The sequence below is a fragment of the Amblyomma mixtum genome, chromosome 3 (genome assembly GCF_055824585.1).
Source record: "Amblyomma mixtum isolate Tamu chromosome 3, ASM5582458v1, whole genome shotgun sequence".
NCBI lineage: Eukaryota > Metazoa > Arthropoda > Arachnida > Ixodida > Ixodidae > Amblyomma > Amblyomma mixtum.
In genome coordinates this window covers 175,344,423-175,366,874 of record NC_143014.1, presented here as the reverse complement: position 1 = coordinate 175,366,874, position 22,452 = coordinate 175,344,423, and the positions used below count along the sequence as shown (strand labels likewise).

At 49.1% G+C, this 22,452-nt stretch overlaps 1 pseudogene; it reads left to right on the top strand.

The window, feature by feature from the left end:
* The first annotated feature begins 21,895 nt into the window (after positions 1-21,895).
* The window catches only part of LOC149352795 (fatty acid CoA ligase Acsl3-like), a 56,412-nt pseudogene continuing 55,855 nt past the window's right edge, over positions 21,896-22,452 (top strand).

The following is a 22,452-nucleotide window of genomic DNA, read 5'->3' as shown; positions in this document are numbered from 1 at the left end:
AGGCAGCTAGCTTTAAACATGACCTCAGCCGTCAGTTGCCTGCTCCTTAAGGTCCACCGCCAGTGCCAAATCACCGGCTCAGGGTGGTTTTTTTCTTGGGCACCCTCGGAAAAGGCGTGCAATATTCCGAAACTCTAGATCCGGGCCCCATTTTACCGGGAGCCGGCTAGGCAGCGGCGGGTGCCTTGGTCTTGATCTTCCTCACGGCTGCGATGGGCTTCTTCTGTGCGGTCGCGCCTCGATCCAGCAGTGTCAAGTTGCCTAAATCCGTGAGCACAGAGGACTCGGGGTTTTCTTCTACGGTGTTTCCGCGCTTACCCTTCTGGCGCCTTTCGAAGCGTTCCTTCCGGGATCTTGTGCAGGGAGGAGAGTAGGGCGCTGCGTTAACGGGGCAACCCACAGAGGCCGTGGTCGCCTAGTTATTGGTCCTCACGGTGCTGGCAGATGTATCGGCGTTCACAGTACCTGCATTCAGCTGCCGGATCTTGTGCTTTTCTATCATCTTTACGACGCCGGATGTCAGGCAGCGCTTCGCCATTATCGAAAGTCTCAGAGGAACCTTCGTCTTGATCTTCCTTATGGCCGCGATGCGCTTTTACCGAGCGGTTGCGCCTCGGTCTAGCAGTGTCAAGTTTACTAAATCCGTGAGAACGGAGGTGTCGGGGCTTTTTTCCCTGGTGTTTCCATGCTCACACATCTGACGTCGTTCGAAGCGTTCTTTCTGGGATCGTGTGCAGGGAGGCGAGTAGGTCGCTCTGTTACCAGGGCGACCCATACCAGCTGTGGTCACCTTTTTGATGGTCCTCACGGTGGTCGGATACGTAGCGGCGTTCCCGGTCACTTCATTCGGCTGGGGATCTTGTGGTTCTTTATCATCTTTACAACGCCGGATGTCAAGCTGCGCTTCGCCAGTATCGAAAGCCCCAGAGAAGCCTTGGTCTTGATCTTCCTCACGGCTACGCTGGGCTTTTCCGAGCGGTCGCGCCTCGGTCTAGCAGTGTCAAGTTGACTAAATCCGTGAGGATAGAGATCTCGGGGCTTTCTTTTCTGGTGTTTCTGCGCTCACCCTTCTGGCGTCGTTCGAAACGTTTCTTTTCGGATCTTGTGCAGGGAGGCGAGTAGGTCGCTACGTCACCGGGGCGACCCTTAGCAGCGGTGGTCGCCTTGTTGATGGTTCTCACGGTGTTCGGATACGTAGCGGCGTTCCCAGTCCCTGCATTCGGCTGCCGGATCTTGTGGTTCTTTATCATCTTTACGACGCTGGATGTCAGGCAGCGCTTCGCCTATATCGAAAGCCCCAGAGGAATCTTGGCCTTTATCTTCTTCTCGGCTGCGATGGGCTCCTTCCGAGGGGCCCCGCCTCGGTCTCGCAGTGTGAAATTGACTAAATCCGTGCGAACGGAGGTCTCGGGGCTTTCTTCTCTGGCGTTTGCGCCCTCGCCATGTTGTCTTCTCTCGGAACGTTCCCTACGGGTCCTGGTGCAGGGAAGTGAACGGGCCGCTGCGTCACCGGGGCGACCCATCGCAGTGGAGGTCGCCTTGCTGGCGGTCATCGCTGCGCTGGCAGGCATAGTGGCTTTCCCGGTCCCCATCAGGGTATTCATCTGCATGCCAAATGCTGTTATCCCTGACCGTCAGCACTGGCTGGTGGGGATGGCCAGCGCAGTAGCAGCAACCAGTGGACTACCGGACTAGGCGGCCCACCCACATGTTCTGAGAATATTTAAGAAATAAAAATGTTTTTAATCAATCTATCAATAAATCTTTACCACTCTTTTGCAGCGCAGGGAAGCAGCGAACCTCTTACTATTAATACTGACACCTCTATTTCTGTCGTAGAAGAAACTGGAGTTGGCACTTAAGCTCTGCCTTAAGGGTATGACGCGATGTCGTTAATGGGTCCCTTCAGGTGCTGTATAGGGCCCCCTTTGCGTATCGCTTCTCAGATACAGATAGTGTTCTTTTTTCACCATCAGGTAACGCTTAACATACTCAATGGCATAGGATTAAACATCCCTCCCGCGCAGGTACCCCTTCTCTGCAGAATAGATCCTGCATATATGCTCACATATGCGGAATTGGTCATTCTCTACATTCATGGATCGCTAGGAGTCCTCCTACCACTCCCCTGGTGCTGTGGTTAAGCTATGCGCCACTGCCTGGGCAGGTGGCTGTTTCAAGGAGAATTACCGGTGGGGCTTGTGAGACCGAGGCTTCTCTTTCCGAGCAACCTCCCGCGACCAATGATTAATTTAACTGCTACCTGCCACATTGAGCAGGCTTTGAAGACGTCACACGGTCACGTGGCCTAGGTGGCAGGCGGTCCACCTCCTTTTTCGCTCACAACGCCTTCTACGCCGGATTTCTGGCGAACGGGAGCCTTAATGGTATGGCCTTAGTAGTGTGTCACACTAAGGAGGAGCCGCCGCGGAGGCTCAGTGGTTATGGCGCTCGGCTGCTGACTCGAAAGACGCGGGTTCAATCTCGGCCGCGGCGGGCGAATTTCGATGGAGGCGAAATTCTAGAGGCACGTGTACTGTGTGATGGTATGCGTTAAGAAACCCCAGGTGGTCAAAATTTTCCAAAGCCTTCCACTACGGCGTCTCTCATAGCCTGAGTCGCTTTGGGACCTTAAACCCACATAAACCATAAACCGACACTCAAGAGGAGAGGTGAGCAGTCACGAGCAGCAACCTGACAGAGCATTTCTTTGTAAATTTACGCATTGAAGTAAAGCACAAGGATAATATTCGTTCAGAGCAGCATTATATAGAAAAAAGGAAAAAGTGTGCTCTTCACAAGCACTTTTGAAGTAGCCATTGGTTGAGTGCTTGCATTGCGTTACCTTTTACACAGACCCTACCCTTATTTGAAAAGTCTTTGGCGTTCTTTACGTGTTCAGCTTATTTAGGTGCTCGGCTGAACCGGTTAGCACGGAACGTGCGCACAGTATTCTGCCCCATAGATTCCGCGTTTTATTTTGGGACACTCGGTTGCATGTTCACCTCATTCAGCTTAAACCTTCGAAGGAAATTTAATCGCGCTTAAATTTAACTCACTTCTCAGCTGTTTTTATGCGAATTTCTTACTTTAACACTTCTGAATCAAAACTTTGCAAGGTACAAATTGATGCTTTCACGTATTCGACGTTTATGTGAAACCGGTAGTTGGAAACTCTGGATACTATAAAAAAAGTTGCTGTCGGAGCCATAGGTCAGACAGAATGGGTCTACAATTATAGTACATTACCTTAGCTGAAATCGCGCCGGTATGTAGATATTTCTGGAGGAGTTATACATTTGTTGCAAGTATTGCATGGGGTGTTGTAACTGCGGTGGTTCGAAACGGTTTTATTAAGGCGAATAAATGTTTACGTGCTAAGCCAGCAGCGTGAACTATATGAGGCAAGGCGTAGGTAAGAACTCTTTTCAGCCATCTCGGTTTCTCAAAAGGTCGTCCAAGCCTCAATACATGAGCGTTTTAGCTTTCCGCCTCCACCGAAATGTGGCCGCCGCGGCCGGGAGCAAAGCGGGGAACGCGTGCGCTGCGGCCGATCCCCATACCCGGTGCGCAAGTCCATGTTCGAATGTTTTTTTGTCGGCTGGGTCGTCAAATTATGAGACAGCTAATGACGTAAAACTGCACTTGCTTTAGTCGCTAGAAGTTGCTGTTCTTTCGTAAGCCGACTAAATTTATTAAATGTTTGCTTGTTTCTTAATGAGTCCGCCTATGCTCTACCACGCTGCCAAGTACAAGAACTACTTCGAATGCTTTTAACCTGCGTTCAGATTTTACTTAGCCACTTGCCGGTTTGTTGATGTTACAACCGTGCCCGTAGACATATGCTCCGTGCTTGCTTTTGTCTGTAGTCTACGCTGCTCGCGGCGGCAAAGAGATGCGGAACCGCCTCCACGGTGGCCCAAGGCAACGGCCCGGTGCGCTTGAACGCCTCAGAGTTTAATTGGATCCGTAACGCAGAAGTCGGACAAAAAAAAGTGGTCTACGGTGGTCTTACCGCCGCATTTGCTGCGCTTCGGTTTAATGCTATCGGACTATACATGGCTTAGAACAGGAGGGTTAGGGAGCCTCCAGAGTACGGATATAAAAATAACATCACAAGAAAATAACGCGCCACACTTGCCTTCCCAGAGCTGCATATCGCCTCTTTCTCTCTTTCTTCGTTTTTTTTTCTTTTAGTTTTGTTTACGTTAATTTTTTTACTGTCAGCCAACTGCAGTCGTTTCTCAGTACACTCCCCCCTTCCTTTTTTTGTTATTCTTGGATTCTGTGACATAAAAGTCTCTTTTCTGTTCCGTTCTTTCCCTCTCCCACTAGGTCTCTTCCCCTCCCCCTTTTTTTTCTTTTGTCTTCCTCATATTTTTTTCTGGTGTCCTCCTTTGTTCCTTCATGTCATATTTTTCAAGCCAATGCGGCTTCCTCGTTACCATGCCACCTTTCGCAGTCCCCCTTGCCTGGACGCCTTTTTCAAGTTCAAGTTCGCCGCCATGTCGCCCTATCCACTCAGCGCCCTCACTCCCTTCTCCGGCATTCTTCCGCGAAGTGAAGGTCCTATTAACCCCTGCCAATCACGAACGCATTGCCCAGACAAAGACAACTCCTATTGTCGAAACGCTGGCTACAAGACTTAAGCCCTACTTCGATCCTGTTTGTTTTGTGTTTTCCTTGTACAAAGTTCCTTTTGTTAGGAAATAAATATTTGTCCGTAAATTCCCCGTGGCCATGCCCTTTCCTCAAGACATCGTTTCTTGGACTTCTTGAATCGTATATTCGAAGGTTGCAGAAGTCGCGTTGCACCATTTCTGCGTCATCTCTATAGTCCCGGTACTTACGTTCTCCGAGCAGATTGTGGGTTTTTAATAGGAGGATAAGTACTCCTTCTTGCTAATCCGCGGCTGGCGATACCGCCAAGTGATCGCGAGGGCTATCAAGCGTACATCGACTACGGCGGGCCTTGCTCTGTGAGAACAAGGAAGCAACGGCACCGGTGGACACGAAATGGCGTTTATTGCTACTCCAACAATAACGCCGGCTGTCAACAAAAATGCAGGGGGCACTTTGTTGCCCTAAAGTGCGGTGAGGCGAAAGCCTTAAGCGCAGTGTTGCTGCTTGTGTCACTGATGTGTGGCTATGATGTTAAGCTTCGCCTCTAAAAGGGGAATGCGACAGCGTCTTGCAACACTGCCAGGGAGTCCACAGAACGCCATCGCCCATTCGGCTCTACGCCTTGCTCGACGGTAAATTGGTTTCTGAGGAAAGGAAATGTACCTCTCTCGCATACCTCGGTGGTCACCTCAACCTCGCCGTAAGGAAAGGGAGTAAGCTGGGAGTGAACGAAGATGCCATATTAGCAAGACGCGCCCTATGTTCATTCCAAACCATCGAGCTGGCATGGCGGAGTGGATAACGTGCTCGTCTCGAACTCCGGAGACTCTGATTCGATTCTCCAACTCGACCGATTTCCTACTCGGTTTTATTTATTTATGTGGTCTGACTAGAGAGGTTAATTAGGCTAATTGGTCTTTACCATTGTTCTAATGCCATGCATCATGTCCTGTCGCTCCCATGTCAAGTGATGGAACTCTCTAGAATGTCCGACACAATGTGGATGAAACATCAAGAAATGTCTAACTATTAATGGTGGTTAATGATAGTTAAGCATGACTTGCCCATTTCGTGATACTAGTTAATGTATGGTAGAGAGAGGGTGTGGTAGATGGTCCTTGGCGATCACAAAATGAACAAGGGAGGGGAAAACCTCGGGTTGCTTGAGCCAACGTTTCGACAAGGGGACTTGTCTTCGTCTGGGCAAAGCGTTCATCATTGGCAGGGATTAAATAGGGCCTTCGCTCCGAGGAGGAAGGCCCCGGGTGGGGGAAGGAAAGTGGTGTGAGAGGGGATGCGTGTCAGGAAGGGGAGGGAGGTGAATCTTGATTTCTTAAGCTGCAATAGTGGAAAAACTTATATCCGGGGGGTGTGTAATGAAAAAAGGCTTTGAAGGGGCTGCGACGGGGGGGGAGGCGCTGGGTGGACCTGTAAGACTCAGATGAGAGGATTAGTCAGTCAGCGTGGTACAGGGAAATGAGAACAAGGCAAACAAAATAGGCTGGCACTGGAAGGAGAAAGAAAGGGGGGGGGGGGGCATTTTCAAGGAAGGACAAGGCAGGGGGGGGGGGAATGGCTCGAGTTCAGAGAAAGCCAAAAGGTGGGGGCGGAGGGATAACAGGAATGTCATGGTTTCCGAGAACTGATAGTAGGGGATTAGGAGAAAAAAGAGAGAGAGAAAAAAAAGGTGAACAAAGAGAGAGGGTGAGAAGGCCGGAAATGTGGTGGAAGATATGACGTGGGAAGGGTGCAAAGAGCGATAATATACTTATGCGAGGTTCTAGGAAATGGTCTGACCATGTGCAAGACATTTGTTAGTTTAAAATTATGCTAACGCTGGAATGTACCTGAGAGATTCCAGGTTTCCTCTGGACATGTTAATCCCTGTTGGTTGCAGTGTTTTAAATTTGTGGATTAGGAATGCTTCTCTGTATTTTCTGTCCCTAGTCGATTTGAAGCCTGACTGAAGAATGAACAATTTGAGTTCGTCGAATTTGTGATGGCGTTGATTAAAATGGGTCGACACTGCCTTCTGTTCATTCCGTGCTGTGTCAGCCCGGTGCCCGTTTAATCTGGCACTCATTGTTTGCCCGGTTTCTCCGATATATTGTTTCTGGCAGAAGGAGCACTGGAGCATGTAGATAATATTGGACGACGTGCAGTCAAAACTGGTCTTTATATCGAAACTGAAATCGCTTGTCTTACTTTTAACCGTAGTGTCCCTTTGTAAATGATTGCATGTCTTGCATCTAGGTCGAGAGCATGAAGTTACTGTCGGTGGTGGTTTCTTACCGAGCCTAGAATGCACCAGGATGTCCTTCAGGTTTGTGTTGCGTCTGTATGTTACCCTTGGTGCGTCGGGAAATATTTTCTTGAGACGGTCGTTACCAGTTAAAATGGGGTGGTATTTCCGCAGGATATTGTTTATGTTTGGAAGCGCGTTTGAGTATTTCGTTATATGTCCAGGAGGTCGTTGACTGTTAGCTTTTGTTCGTTTTTTAAGAACTACATCTCGTTTCAAAAAGGTCGCTCGTTGGAACGCATTATTAAGGGTTGTTTGTGGATGGTTTCTGGTGATTAGTGTGTTTTTTAGCGAGTGGAGGTGTTTCAGGTAGTCGTCGTCGTCGCTACATATTCTTCTTAGTCTCGTTGCCTGTCCTACGAATATTGTTTGCAGTGTCTTGGATGATGGCTAGTGAAATCTAAGTATTGTTGTCGGTCAGTAGGCATCCTGTAAAGTGTGGTTTTGAGCTTGCTATTTTCAAAATGGACAGTGGTGTCAAGGAAATTGATTTGCGTTTTCGAGGAGTTGAAGGTGAATTTAATGCTGGAGTGGCATGAATTGAAATGTGTGACGAATGCCTTCAGGGTCTCAGCCCCATGCTCCCATATGGTTAGTATAGTTAACGTAACCTTAACTAGTACACTGATTTATTAGTGTTAGTCAAGGTACAAGTGCAGTGCACAGTCACACATGCCACTTCTTAACTACTACTAATTACCAATTATTCATTTAGTCATTAAGTACAATTGTATAATCATGAAATCACTTTATATCATGTTCCGATGTCTTGCTCTTGCAGACAATAGCAAGCACGGAGCATATGTCCACGGACACACTTGTAACATCACCAATACCGCAAGTGATTAAGTAGCATCTGACCGCAAGTTAAAAACATTCTAAGTAGTTCTGGTACTTCGCAGCGTGGTAAAGCATGGGCGGACTCATTAAGAAACAAGCAAACATTTAATAAATTTACCCGACTTACTGAAGAACTGCAAGTTCTACGGCGACTATTGTAAGTGTAGTTTTACGTCATTATCTCTCTTCTAATTTGAAGACACAGCCTAACATAACCGTTCGAACACGGACTGGCGCACTGGGTATGGGGATCGGCTGCACAACAGGCGTTTCCCGCTTTGTTTGCGGCCGCGGAGGCCAGAATTCGATGGAGGCGATAAGCTAAAACGCTCATGTATTCAGACTTTGACGACCTTTTGTGAAACTGTGATGGAGGAAAAGAGTTCTTCCTTACGTCTTGCCTCATATAGTTCACGCTGTTGGCTTCGCACGTTCCAAGATAAGCGCCAGTTGGTTCGGGCGGCATTTCAAAGAAACCGCGGCTCCCGTTTTTCAGCGTAATTCACACGACGTTATCAAGCTTGTCGTATGCGTCTTCACTTGTTGCGATCTTGCTCGCAAATTCGAACTCATGAGATTGTCGTCGTTCCTCAGCATGCATTCTGCTAACGTGAGAGCGCTATTATCGCCGCAGAAACGGGAGCCGCCGTTTCCTTCAACGGCCGCCCGTACCCACTGGCGCTTATATTGGAACCAAGCGCTACGCGAAGCTTTGTCTTGGGCAGCACGAAAGGCGCGAAGCGAGTGATTTCTTCTACGAAGCACGGATGAGAGCGCTGTAATCGCGGCGCATTCGGGCGCACGGAGCGAGCTGTCACGTGGTATTTTTTAAACTCCTATGGCTTCCGTTTTTCCCGAATAAAAAGGGCCACGCTTAGTCTATCTCGTTGGATGTGCCTGTGTTGAACAATATTTTTGAAGCTCCACAACTTTCCTATTGACGCCTGAAAGTTTTAAACTATATTTAACAAGTTAATTTATTTATTTCGACTAAATATTCAAAGAGGACGACCTAACAAACGGTGCTCTAACTTTAGATAAGCCCTAACACCATCTACGCGATTTTAGTTCTGAACAACGCTTAGGCTTCGTTTAAATCTTGGTTCAAGTCACCTGGGACACCCTGTTTAACTGCTCCAGGAACATCTACATACCGGCACGTTTTCAGCTAAGGTAATGTACACTACTTGTAGACCCATTCTATCTCACCTATCACTCCGCCAGCAACGTTTTTTTATAGTATCCACAGTTTTCAATTACCGGTTTCACCTACGGATCGAATACGGGAAAGCATCAGTACGTACCTTGTAAATTTTTGATTCAGAAAAATCAAAATTTAAATTCGCATAAACTATAGCTCAGCAATGAATTAAATTTGCTGGGACCCAATAAAGATATTGAGTCATACACTTAAGGCGGAGCTTAAGTGCGAACTCCAGTTTATTCTACGACAGAAATAGAGGTATCAGCATTAATAGTAAAGAGGTTCGCAGATTGCCTGCAGCGGCAAAAGAGCGGTAAAGAGGAAGATTGGATGCGCGGATGCGCCGCCAGCACATAGCGCGAGACCCGCAGCACGTTCACGAGCTGTTCAGCCGAAGCTTTCGGAAATCATGAAGCGATTCTTCACGCTTAGAGCCTTAAAGACGACCAAGGATAACAGCAGCCGGCAGGTGAATACCCTGATGGGAACCGGGAAAGCCACTATGCTTGCCAGCGCAGCGACGACCACAAGCAAGGCGACCGCCGCGGCAATGGGTCGCCCCGGTGACGAAACGGTACGTTCACCTCCCTGCACTAGGACCCGAAGGGAACGTTCCGAGAGCTTACACCGTGGCGAGTGCGCAAACGCCGGAGAAGAAAGCCCTGAGACCTCCGTGCTTGCGGATTTAGTCAACGTGACACTGCGATTCCGAGGCGCGACCGCTCGGAAGGAGCCCATCGCAGCCGTGAGGAAGGTGAAGACCAAGGTTTCTCTGGGGCTTTCGATAGCGGCGGAGCGCTGTCCGACATCTGGCGTCGTAAAGATTATAAAGAAGCACAAGATCCGGCATCCGAATGCAGGGACTGGGGACGCCGCTACGTCTGAGAGCAGAGTGAGGACCACCAACAAGGCGACCACCGCTCGCATGGGTCGCCCCGGTTACGTAGCGACCTACTCGCCTCCCTGCACACGATGCCAGAATGAACGCTTCCAACGACCTCAGAAGAGTGAGCACGGAAACACCAGAGAAGAAAGCCCCGAGACCTCCTTTCTCACGGATTTAGTCAGTTTGACACTGCGAGACCGAGGCGCGACCGCTCGGAAGGAGCCCATCGCAGCCGTGAGGAAGGTCAAGACCAAGGTTCCTCTGGGGCTTTCGATAGTGGCGGAGCGCTGCCCGACATCTGGCGTCGTAAAGATTATAAAGAAGCACAAGATCCGGCATCCGAATGCAGGGACTGGGGACGCCGCTACGTCTGAGAGCAGCGTGAGGACCACCAACAAGGCGACCACCGCTGGCATGGGTCGCCCTGGTTACGTAGCGACCTACTCGCCTCCCTGCACACGATCCCAGAAGGAACGCTTCCAACGACGTCAGAAGGGTGAGCGTGGAAACACCAGAGAAGAAAGCCCCCAGACCTCCGTTCTCACGGATTTAGTCAATTTGACACTGCGAGACCGAGGCGCGACTGCTCGGAAGGAGCCCATCGCAGCCGTGAGGAAGGTGAAGACCAAGGTTTCTCTGGGGCTTTCGATAGTGGCGGAGCGCTGCCCGACATCTGGCGTCGTAAAGGTTATAAAGAAGCACAAGATCCGGCATCCGAATGCAGGGACTGGGGACGCCGCTACGTCTGAGAGCAGCGTGAGGACCACCAACAAGGCGACCACCGCTGGCATGGGTCGCCCCGGTTACGTAGCGACCTACTCGCCTCCCTGCACACGATGCCAGAATGAACGCTTCCAACGACGTCAGAAGGGTGAGCACGGAAACACCAGAGAAGAAAGCCCCGAGACCTCCTTTCTCACGGATTTAGTCAATTTGACACTGCGAGACCGAGGCGCGACCGCTCGGAAGGAGCCCATCGAAGCCGTGAGGAAGGTCAAGACCAAGGTTCCTCTGGGGCTTTCGATAGTGGCGGAGCGCTGCCCGACATCCGGCGTCGTAAGGATGATAAAGAAGCACAAGATCCGGCAGCCGAATGCAGGGACTGGGAACGCCGCTACGTCTGATAAAAGCGTGAGGACCATCAACTAGGCGACGACCGCGGGCATGGGTCGCTCCGGTTACGTAGCGACCTACTCGCCTCCCTGCACACGATCCCAGAAGGAACGCTTCCAACGACGTCAGAAGGGTGAGCGCGGAAACACTAGAGAAGAAAGCACCGAGACCTCCGTTACCACGGATTTAGTAATCTTGACACTGCGAGACAGAGGCGCAACCGCTGGGAAGCAGAGCATCGCGGCGGTGAGGAAGATCAAGACCAAAACTCCTCTGGGACTTTGATACTGAGGAAGCGCTGCCTGACATCCGGCATCGTAAAGATGATAAAGAAAAACAAGAACCGGCAGCCGAATGCAGGGACTGGGAAAGCCGCTACGTCTGCCAGCGCCGTGAGGACCACCAACTAGGCGTCCACAGCTAATATGAGTCGCGCAGGTGAAGCAGCGACCTACTCACCTCCCTGTACACGATCCCAAAAGAAACGCTTCGAAAGACGCCAGATGGGTGAGAATGTAAACACCAGAGAAGAAATCCCCGAGACCTCTGTGCGCGACTGCTCGCAAGAAGAACATCGCAGGCGTGAGGAAGATCAAGACCAAGGCACCCGCCGCGGCCTATCCGGTCCCCGGGAAAATTGGCCCCAGATCTAGAGTTCGTAGATATTGTACGTCTTTTCAGAGGGTGCCCAAGAAAAAGCCAAACTGAGCCGGCAGTCCGCGGCTGCGCTGGACCTTAAGCAGCAGGCGACTTACGGCGGAGGTCATGTTTAAGGCGACCTGCCTCAATGCGGAGACCTCTAGCACGGCCGCCGCTGTGGCGACCTGCCACCTTACAATACATTATTATTTGTATCATAATAAATAACAACACAATTCGTTCTTATGTACAAACTGACTTGCCTTTCCTGTTAGGTTTACCTTTACTGGTGCGAAATACTTGACGCAAGAATGCAACCGGGACAAGCTCTGCTGCACAGCGTTGTTTTCGAAAAGAAGCCTCGCAGTGAGAAGTTGGGCATGCTGTGCTGTGGGTGAGCTGCACACTGGTGGCGTCGGCGTCCCGCCGCGACGTGCCCCTGCGGCGGCACAGTGGGAGGCATGCGACCGCGCCGGCCGGCCTGCTCCTCCCGTAGTTGTCTTCCTGGGATTGCAGATAAGGGAAACCGGCCTCGACTTTTGGACGCCCCCGAGCGATGGTGGTCGACCTATCGGGGCCGGCAGGAAAAGATGACCTTGCCAGCAAGCTCAGCTTTCCCCGCCGGCCCGAGCATTCAACGCCGCCGTTGTTCCCCGTGACAGCGCGGCCCATCTTGCTACTGGCTGCTGAAGCCCGCGTCCATTAACTCCAGACGAACACTTTGGAGGTTCGGTTGGGATAGGAGGACGCCGTGGCGCTGAAGGCAGTCCCGCGGGAATTCTAAGACAACGAGCGTCGAGTATAGTTGAATGCCATTCGTAGGTAAATCAGAACGAATGAAATGTCTATACTGTTCGCTGGACAAGTGAAATGAAACAATGAATAACTTTATTAAGGGCAAAATCAAATTGTTAGAAGAGTTCGAATGGTGTCCCGGACATCTTCAGCCCTTTCTTCTTCGTCTTCTTAAAGACTGGTTTACTCCTGGCGTTGAAGCTCCGTGAGTGGCGTCTTGCGACCTCTAAAGCAAGCAGCACGGCCCTATTTTGTGTGTTAGGGGGCCCGAGCTGGTCACCGCAGCCTCCCTCTCTGCAAAGTCTTAGTGCCTCGGGACACGGGTTCTCATCGCACTGCATATTAAGGCGAAAGCCTTTAATGGCTCATATTGTCGTCCGTTAATAAAGCGTGTCATTCGCGTTTAACTCGGGAACTAAAAAAAATAGAAAAGCAACGGTTACTTCAGATAGAGGCGGAAAAAATGAACCTAGAAGCGAGGTTTTATGGCTGTATTTTAGTTAATTATGAGCATAAATGCCGAAAGTGCGTCGAAATTGCGCGGACGTCGATATAGCCACCCGAACGATGTGACGTCAGATACAACGGAAGTCGTCATGGCATGGTGTCCTCGTCTTTCGCCCCTCAACTCTTTAGGTGCCGAAATGTCCACGCAGTTTTGTGTGTGTAATATCTTTTTTTATTATTTGATATATTTGCCATTGGGCATAATGAGAACGGGAGAGAAAGTTATAAAGAAGGAGTAAAAAATTCAGGGGGGCACTTTGTTGACCTAAAGTGCAGTGAGGCGAAAGCCTTAAGCGCAGTGTTGCTGCTTGTGTCACTGATGTGTGGTTATGTTAAGCTTCGCGTTTAAGAAAGGAACGCGACAGCGTCTTGCAACGCTGCCAGGGAGTCCACAGAACGCCATCGCCCGTTAGGCTGTGCGCCTTGCTCGTCGGTAAATTGGTTTTTGAGGAAAGGAAATGTATCTCTCTCGCATATCTCTGTGGACACCTGAACCTCGTCGTAAGGGAAGGGAGGAAGATGGGAGTGAACGAAGATGCCGTATTAGCACCGTACCTTGGCCAATCCCCCCGCCTGGGTATGTGCCATTTTCATATGGTGAAGAAGAAGAAGAAGCTAGACGCGCCTTTGTTCATTCCGAACCATCGAGCTGGCATGGCGGAGTGGTTAGCGGGCTCGTCTCGCACTCCGGAGAGAGTGGTTCGATTCCCCAACTCGGCCAATTTCCGACTGTGTTTTATTTATTTATGTGGGCTGACTAGAAAGGTTAATTAGGCTAATTAGTCTTTACCATTGTTCTAATGCCATACATCGTGTCCTATCACTCACGTATCAAGTGATGGAACTCTCTAGAATGTTCTACACGATGTCTAGAAACATCTATTAGTGGTGGTTAATGATAGTCAAGCATGTCTTGCACATTTCGTGATGCTAGTTAATGTATGGTTAGATGTAGCTAACGTTACCTTAAGTGATACCCCGAATAATTAGTGTTAGTTAAGGTACAGTCGCAGTGCACAGTCCCACATGCCACTTCTTAACTACTACTAATTACCAATTAGTCATTTAGTCAGTAAGTACAATGATATAATCATGTAATCCCTTTATATCATGTTCCGATGTCTCTCGATAGCACCCGATTAAGTATCGATTGGCTATTGATTAGCATATGCCCATATAAGGCATGCATCCGAAACGCGGACACATTTGCTAACAAGTCTTGGTCACGACTGTATGAGGCATTAAAGGCTTTCGCCTTAAAATACGTTAAGGAATAGAGGTTGTCCAACTCCCCAGCAGAACTACGAGCGAGCGTTCGCCCACGCCAGAGAAGAGGAGAAGCAGCTCCAAGGCGGTCGGGACGGGCTCGCCGGATGCAGTTCCACGAGGCCTCACTCCGCTGGAGGAGAGCGGAGCCAGCGCCGAAACGCCTCGACTCGTCGAGTTCCGGAGTCCTACGAGGTGGTTGGTGGTTGTAGCATCGGGATATATACGCATCTGGAGGGGGCAGGGGAGATACTGGACGCTAGTTATGTTGCCCGGTGCGTGGGGTCACTTTTGGCGTTCAGGGGTAGAGGTAGGGGGATGTGGAAATGGATGGGGAATGGGAGGAGTTCGTGGTCGAGTTCTTAGAAAGAGCTCTGTTTCCCCCGCGCTCGCAGCAGTATCTCTGGCTGCGGCACGGGTGCCCTCCCTTCAAGGTTAAGGGTGTTATGACTGGGCATCCCATGCTGTCTCCACTGTAAGGACTGGGCAAACCACCGCTGCCACCACCTTTGCGACTGGGGATGCCCACCGCTTTTACCACTGTTAGGACTGGTGCATCTTCGACTGGTTAAGACCAGGCAAACCAAAACGATGGCAGGACAAAACTAAAAAGGGTTTATGTACACTATATCATACCTCGGCAAAATCATGAGTGCTCACTCAGGCTCACTCACAAAAGCTTGGTCAACCTATAGGCTCACTCAAACTCAGACTCACACAGGCCCGAGCTCACTCGAACTCACGCTCATTTAGGATTACAACTCCTTTGAACTCACTCTGACTGACGACTCATCCGGGGCCAGCGACTGGTTACAACTCACGACCCTGCTTTGCTCACTCACTCATTTCGAGTCACGACTGCTAATTTCGACTCATTGCTCATTTGGGCTCACTCACTAGCTTCGACTCAAGACCCACATGGGCTTACTGAAGCGCCCAAAGGGCACGTCCCCGAGCCGACCGAGACGCGACAAGACCTCCCCGCCCCCCTCTGCCCGGGCAGCGACATGATGGGACTCGGCAAAAGCTTTGGACACATCCGCGCTCGTAAATTAGCAAAGGGGAATACGAAAATGCCATGTTTCTCGCTTCCACTGAATTCCCTCCTTCGGTCGTCCACAGCCGAATCCAAGCCGCCTCGCCCTCCTGCGTCCTTGGCCACGGCCGCAAATCTTTTGTCCGCTCCCATGTCGACAAACAAGGAGGGGAAAAAAAAAAACTAAGCGCACGCCGTCGACGCGCAAATGAACTGAGCCTGAGCCCGAACTCACGATTCAGACCATGATCTGAATGTGAGCTTGATTGAGTCCGACTGAGTCGACTCATGAGGGAGTCCGCCGACCTATGCACTATATTGTCACGCTGTAGTGACGGCAATCCAGCAGTCAAGAAGACAGCAACATAACTTGCGAACGAAGCTTTTTATTTGGGCTGACTTGCGCCCGCAAAAGAACTGAATCACTCGGCGGCGGCGTAAGCAACAAACTTGCTCGTCGGTCGTCGAACTAAGAATGCCCGCTGCTCGCGGCATCGCTCAATTTAAAGCCGGCAAGGAAACTTCCAGATAGCAGGACAAGATCATCTACAGTAATCTGGAAAAACCTAGATGCAGCCTTTCATGGCTGCGATCAATCGAGATTAGACTGGTCGCTTCTCGCGTCACGAACAAAAATGATAACAGCCCTTTCCTGCAGCCTTGAGCGTGAATGAACAAATATTACAATGATACGTGGCAATATACATGGCAGTACAAAGATGCGGCACTAGGGCCAATAGCATAACAGCGAGGCGAGCTTGCGCTGGGCCAGTAGGCTCGGCGCCTGGCTTCAGCATGATGCCTGCGAGCAGACCTGTTGTTGAAAGAGCTCTGGCACAAGAGCGCGACATTGCGGTGAAGCAAACCCAAAGGGACGGAGCAAGGGCGAGTCTGCACAAGTTTTAAAACAGCTTGTGGAAATACTTTCGTTGCGTCAAACAATTTCACCCCTCAAAAGCCGAGCACCAGGCCAGTGGAAAGCTTGTACCCGTTGAAAAACCGGTGGGCAAATGGCGGCTCTGGGGATTTAACCCAGCTCCTCCACATTGCGTGGCGGATGCTCGAACCATTAGGCCACCGCTGCGGTTCTCTGTAATCAAGTTAGCACAGATTAGATATACTTGCGACTTCAAAGCCCCCTTCCCTCTCTCTCACCTTTCAGTTTAGAGGTAATACCATTGTTTCCCGGTTCCTCTAAACCCCGCGAATGTTTTATAAACATCGGGCTCGACCAGATTTCTATCCGCAAATTGCCTTCAGTAAATGTGCTTTTCTGCTAGAAGCAATCGAGCGCAGAGAACTGAGTGGGAACTTATAACAGCTACCGTAAACCCCATTACAGAAAGGTCTCCATATTTAGTTGCTGGGGATTTAACCATTGGCTTTCTTTTTTATTTCCCATTCAGCCTTCGTAACTCCAACTGATGATTCACTTTCGGATATCAAATAGCGCCCATTAAAAGCCCGGGCTCAGAAGACAAGCTGTCGAAATTTCGCCGAAGCTACTCCTCACTAGACTGCGCTGCTCATAACGTGTTGTGCACTTGGATGGTGTCTGTGATGTTGGAAGCAAGTTTTCGCAGTTATTGCACATGCTGAGGCACGACATGTCTAGAGAGTACCGATATGCTATATGAATGCAAATTATGGTAAAAACGGGTAACATTTATCGGAGAGAAGGAAAAATTAAACATGTGAGAAACTAAACGTTTCCTTGATGCAAGTTTGCATCACGAATTACGCACATTTTACAAATTAACATATTTTACGTCCAACAATAAAACGAGTGCTAACGGCATATTCTTCTTCCTTCTAATGAGCAGAAAAAAAAAACAGCTGTGTAACAAAAAAAAAAAAGAAACAGACTTTTTCCATTGTGTTTTCGACTGATTTACACGTGATTTTCACTCCATGAATTCTGAAAATTGCAGAACCCGAAAAACAGATATCCTTCATTACATTCCAGCTTGTTCCAGGTGACTACCAAAAATGCTCTTTCGGTTTCAAAGTTTTGTAACGTTTGGTTCACTTTAACTCTAACACCCTTCATAACATCCACTCTCCAGAGATGGACGTTTTGTACCGCGACTTCTTCACTTTTCTTTAATGGCGTCCTCTCTTTATATTCCTCTATATAACAAGCCCTTGGCGCCAACGGCAAATCATTACGCGTACCTTTTGAATATTGCACAGAACATGCCTCCACCCGCCTATGTCATGCAGAGTGATGAACGCGAGGGCGCCGTTAGAAGCCCCTGCTGGGGCCAAACGAAGCGAAACTCGAGTGCTCGCACCGGGTGCGCATGTTTGAAGACGGACACGGGCCGGCAGTATCGAGCGTGCCTCATGCGGAAAAGCGCCGAGCGCTGGCAGGCACTGACTTGTCCTGCTACACCCTAAATCTTCTGCAGCGTCAGCAGACGACCCGAGCACGAGAAAAACAAAATAATACTTGACCGAGTGCTGATGCTTCAACGACCTTTTAGGCACAATCGAGGGCGCTCACGCGACGACGGAACTTGTGAAGCAGAGGAATCTCCGGCGAGCGGATATGAAAAAAAAAAAAAATGTTAATTTTGACACAAGGGGCAGCACTGCCTTGTTCTGGAGGCGAGTCATTGGAGCGAGCACCAGAAGCGGCGCAAATAAAATTAATTCGCTGAATGCTCGTTTATTCCTGCAGTTTCTTACGTTTGTTTTGTTTTTCTTGAATTTGCTGTTGCTAGTAGTTGAACTTTTAACCTGCGTTCGGCGCGAGAACACTAAAGCATGCCATTCTGTCGGTCACTCTTTCCCTGCAGCTTCGAAAGGTCTGGCTCATCTGTACGTGTGGGCAGAGTCGGTGAAGTGCTGTGCGGCAGACGTCACGGAAGCGTAGGTTTGGACGCCAGAAATATGTGATTTTCTTCCGCCGGCTTCACAGCATACAGCGCTGTTTGTAAAGGGAAAAAAAAAGAAACCCTAGTTCGCGTAAGTGAAAGGCATAAATCCCTTACGAAGAAGCTGAGAGGAATTTTGCCTTCGCTTTCATATTGTTTCTAACTGTTCGCAATGATGAATATACAGGACTTCCTTCGAACACTTTTCCGCAGCCTCTGCAACACCCGGAAACGGCACCCGTATAGCTTGTCCACACCGGGCACAGTTGAGGTTTGACACCGCCTCTGGACGTGACGAGCGCTCATCCCATAGCCAGCATTCGGGCGACCATGCACACAAACACTGTCCTGGCAGCTCACGGAGATTAACAGCATCGTATTATGGGCCCACACCATCGCAACCTTCGAATTTCATCCTCAGTGCTAACATACGACTGACTCTAAATTCCCTCCCCTTTTTTTACTTTTACTTAGTCCCCCTCATAGTCATGATTTTTTACAGCTATTTTATACAAATTTACTACCGGCGACAAAAGTCCCCAGGGCGTTCAAGCGGCAACCGAACCTCATAGCTGTGATATCGACCGATGGCTAAAGGCCACACCTGTGAAGGTGAAAGTCGGACTCGCCTACTCTAATGCGTCGGAACGAAATCAGCCGATCGCTGGCATACATAGTACCTTCACGCATAGATCGATTTTAGCGCGTCCTGGAGGCTTTTGTTCCCGATAGTGAATGTGCCATAACACCCAAACAAGTAATCGACCGTTGACGGCGGAGATTTTATGATTTTGCTGTGTTCTTTAACTTTCTCGCCTTATCTAGTTGCTCTTTGGCACTCGGAAAAGGGAAGGACTGCAGTAGTAGGATTGCTGAAAGTTATTTCGGCGTCCTGTGTAACTTTATTACGTTATCTGACCCACGATTTTCGGAACTAGAACGCCTCAGGTATCTTCGGCTGTTCAAGAGTTAAGTAAAAAGCAAGTAATTTATTGGCAATAAGCGTACAAGGGTATTCTCACTTGTACGTGAGTGTCAGATGCAAAATGAACTTTTTATTAGCCACGTTACGACGTAACAACCCGCTTCATTTCTTATACGTAAGCTCTTTTTGGGTAAAAAAACCGGCGCACACGTCTGTGTCTTATGACCCTGTTGGATATTACGAAGTCTAATTCTGGCATCACTGCGCCCATATTGTTTATCAACTTTTTCGCATGTATTACCTTAGTAACTAGCTAAATGTCTTGCGGCTGAAACAAGATGTGAAGTACTTTTCTTTTCTTTCTTAACACGATTGAAATATGAAACTTGGACGGTTCCTGAGGAAACTACCAGGTTATTAGTTTGCACAAGAGCTGCATAATTATGCGGCAAGTTAATATTTCATGCTAACCTCATACATTCCTGTTACTTTACCTTTTAACATTCCATGCTAACCTCATACACTCCTGTTACTTTACCTTGTGTACCTTGCTAGATTTAAGCATTCTTCAGTTTGTGTCTGTATGGCTTGCAGGTGCAGTACCCACTCTGCATTGTCTCACATGGGAGGCGGCCGTATATGTAAATATATCAAAGTGAAATAAAACCAAGAAGCGCCAAACGGGTTCACTAGCCGCTAAGCGAATTCAGCACGAATAGCACGGTGACAACTAGCGATGGCCTGATACTATCTATGTAGGCTCATTTTTTTTTCGTGCATGAATTAAGTCTACAACCTCGCGGACTGTGGAGTTTTAATAGTGTGAATAAACCCAACAGCACTACTGCAGCTTGAGGTGACAAAAAGCACTGACGGTGGAGGCGTCCAACAGCAGTTCTCCAGCTTGCAGATTTGGATTAGGGTAGGTTAGGAGCTCTCTCGTTCGCGTACCTGACGCATGTGAGATGCAGAGAAGTTTGGCTGAATAGCAAATTTCGCCGAGTTCAGTTTCAGTTTACTATTTACAATCATGATACATGGTACCTGGTGAGAACAGAAGTAGGTCAAATAGTTTAGATGGACAGGAAGTGCATAAAAGTGCATAAAAAAGTCGCATAATTATAGGCAGCAGAAATAATGAAAGATATGTTAACAATGACAAAGGCGAGTACGCACTATAAGAAAAATATACAAGTAAAACACAGCTATTATAGTATAGTAGTTTTAGGCAAATGAATGCATCAAAATACAACGTGGAAGCTACAAATAATGCTAGTAATACAGTACACAGTAGGCACAAGAGAAAAAGGAAAAAAAATGTGTAAAAGATTACAAATTGACTACTGAATGAACATCGCTCACAATCACGTGGTAAGCAACGCGGTGAACAAGCAGCCAAAAAAGTGAAGGTAGTGTGTGCAAACAGTTTAGGCAGAGCGTCTCTCATAACGGGAGTCGCTTTGGGACGTTAAACCCATAAACCTACCAACCAACCAACCAACAGTTTAGGCCACATTTTTGAGGAAATATGTTCTAAGTGCCGAGTGTGCTCGCCGCCGGGCTCCTCTCTGAAGCTTTTGTAACTTTGGGCTGTTAGATCATGCGAGTACATCTATGTAGCGCCGGTGCATCTCAGCCTTCGCCCACGGTACGAGCTTTTGCTCTAATTTACTTGGCCATTCTCTATTGAAAGATGGGCCCTCCAATTGTCACTGTCGGCACCAGCCAGTGGGCTTTGTTTCGTAGAGGACCATGGTCGCCTGTCTCTGATTCCTAATTGATGCACTGCTTGGCTCTCCTCGAAAGCAGCCTTCGGGAGAACTGGCTTTCTCCTTTACTCTCCCGCAGGCCCGGTGCCCCAGTGCTTAGCCAGTCTGCGTCACTGTCGTTGCTCCTGTTTGCGCTGCGGCGTTGGGAAATCTATGCGCTACGGTGGTGGATGAATCGTCTTTTTACTCAGACTGACCATACGGCAAGACTGAGCAGTAAAACCTAGGGCAGGCCGGTACGTAAACATTTGTTTCCTCCGAGTCGTATATCGCGATCGCCTCGAGGGGTTCGAATGTACGATAACGTGCATGACATTTTTTCCAATAAGGCGCGCGCTCGGTTGTAACTCCGTGTTTCTTTCGTGTACTGGACGTATTTCAAATGCTTATTGGTCGCGAAAGCAGAGGGCAACTTATCAAGTCGGCATTTCACCCGCGCATGGTGTACTCCACGGGATGCACTATAGAGCATGTGTGTTGCTCCGTTAGTTTTCGGGAGCAAGGAAAAAAAAAGTAAAGTTTTACTAGCAATAGAGATGCATGCATGGTGGATGTTGTGAAGCATCACAGATGTTTTCTACCAGCTGGTGGTCAGAATGTGTGTCTTGGGGCAACAGAAAGAGTGCTCCACGCGTTCCCTCTTTGTGGCGGAACTTTTATAGCAACGTAAAAGTTCTTGTGTACCTTGTGCATTTCTTTCGGATCATCGGATAAACATGCGATCGACAATTAAGCACTATAGATTTCAGCCACGTTTCATAGACAAGAGTTGCTGACGCTCAGTTCCATTCAGCCACACTCCAAAGTGCACCAGCATGGACAATGAACTGCATTAAGCTAAAAAAAAATTCTTCCACCTGAAAATCTCTTTCAGTGTTGTTGTTGCTGTTGACCTCAACAGACATTAACTTTCGCTCCTATAGTTCTTCGTTCTTCTTCAGTCAGTCCTGAAGGCACTGCATGGTAGCGCGCGGCCGTTTTCGTTGGTCAGTCGCAACGCTATCATCATCAGCTTTTCGCGCCAGGTAGCGCAGGCTGGGCAAACGCGAACGAGGACGACGAAGGCATCGTCGGCTGTCTCCAGTCTGCGATGGCATGTCGCGACACTTCCCGGGTCTCTCGCACGGCGCCTTGAGGGATGCCGGCAAAATTGACACGGCTGCCACAAGTCTGAGCGTGCGCCTGGCCTGATAGACACCCGTGGCTGCCACTGCCCCGTGGAAGCTTCTGTCTGCAAGCAGTGAGTCCTAATATCGCCGCCGTCGCTACAAGTGTTTAGACGGCGGCCAGGTCAGGTGTAGACGTGAGCTCTGCAGGGATGTGAGCGTAGCATACCCGTGCCAGTCGTGAATCTCGTCCCTAGAGCTCGTAGTTTCCAACAGTTGTTTAAGATTTGCGTCAAAAACGGAAGGAGGTAAAGGTGTGGATCTTTCCATCGGGTAGAGGCAGATGTCAAACACCTGTTCTATGGACTCTTGCGAGTAAGTGCAGACAGCTCACTCTGCCACTTCTACCGTGCGTGCTCCAGGGGCATACAGCAGTCCAGCGAGCAATATGGCGAGCAAGTGCTTTTCAGTCCAGCTAGCAAATGCAATTTCTGGAGAAGTATGAAATGGAAGTAGCGTTTTATACGCCTTTCTGTCGGCGAACCACGCTGCATAAATCGCG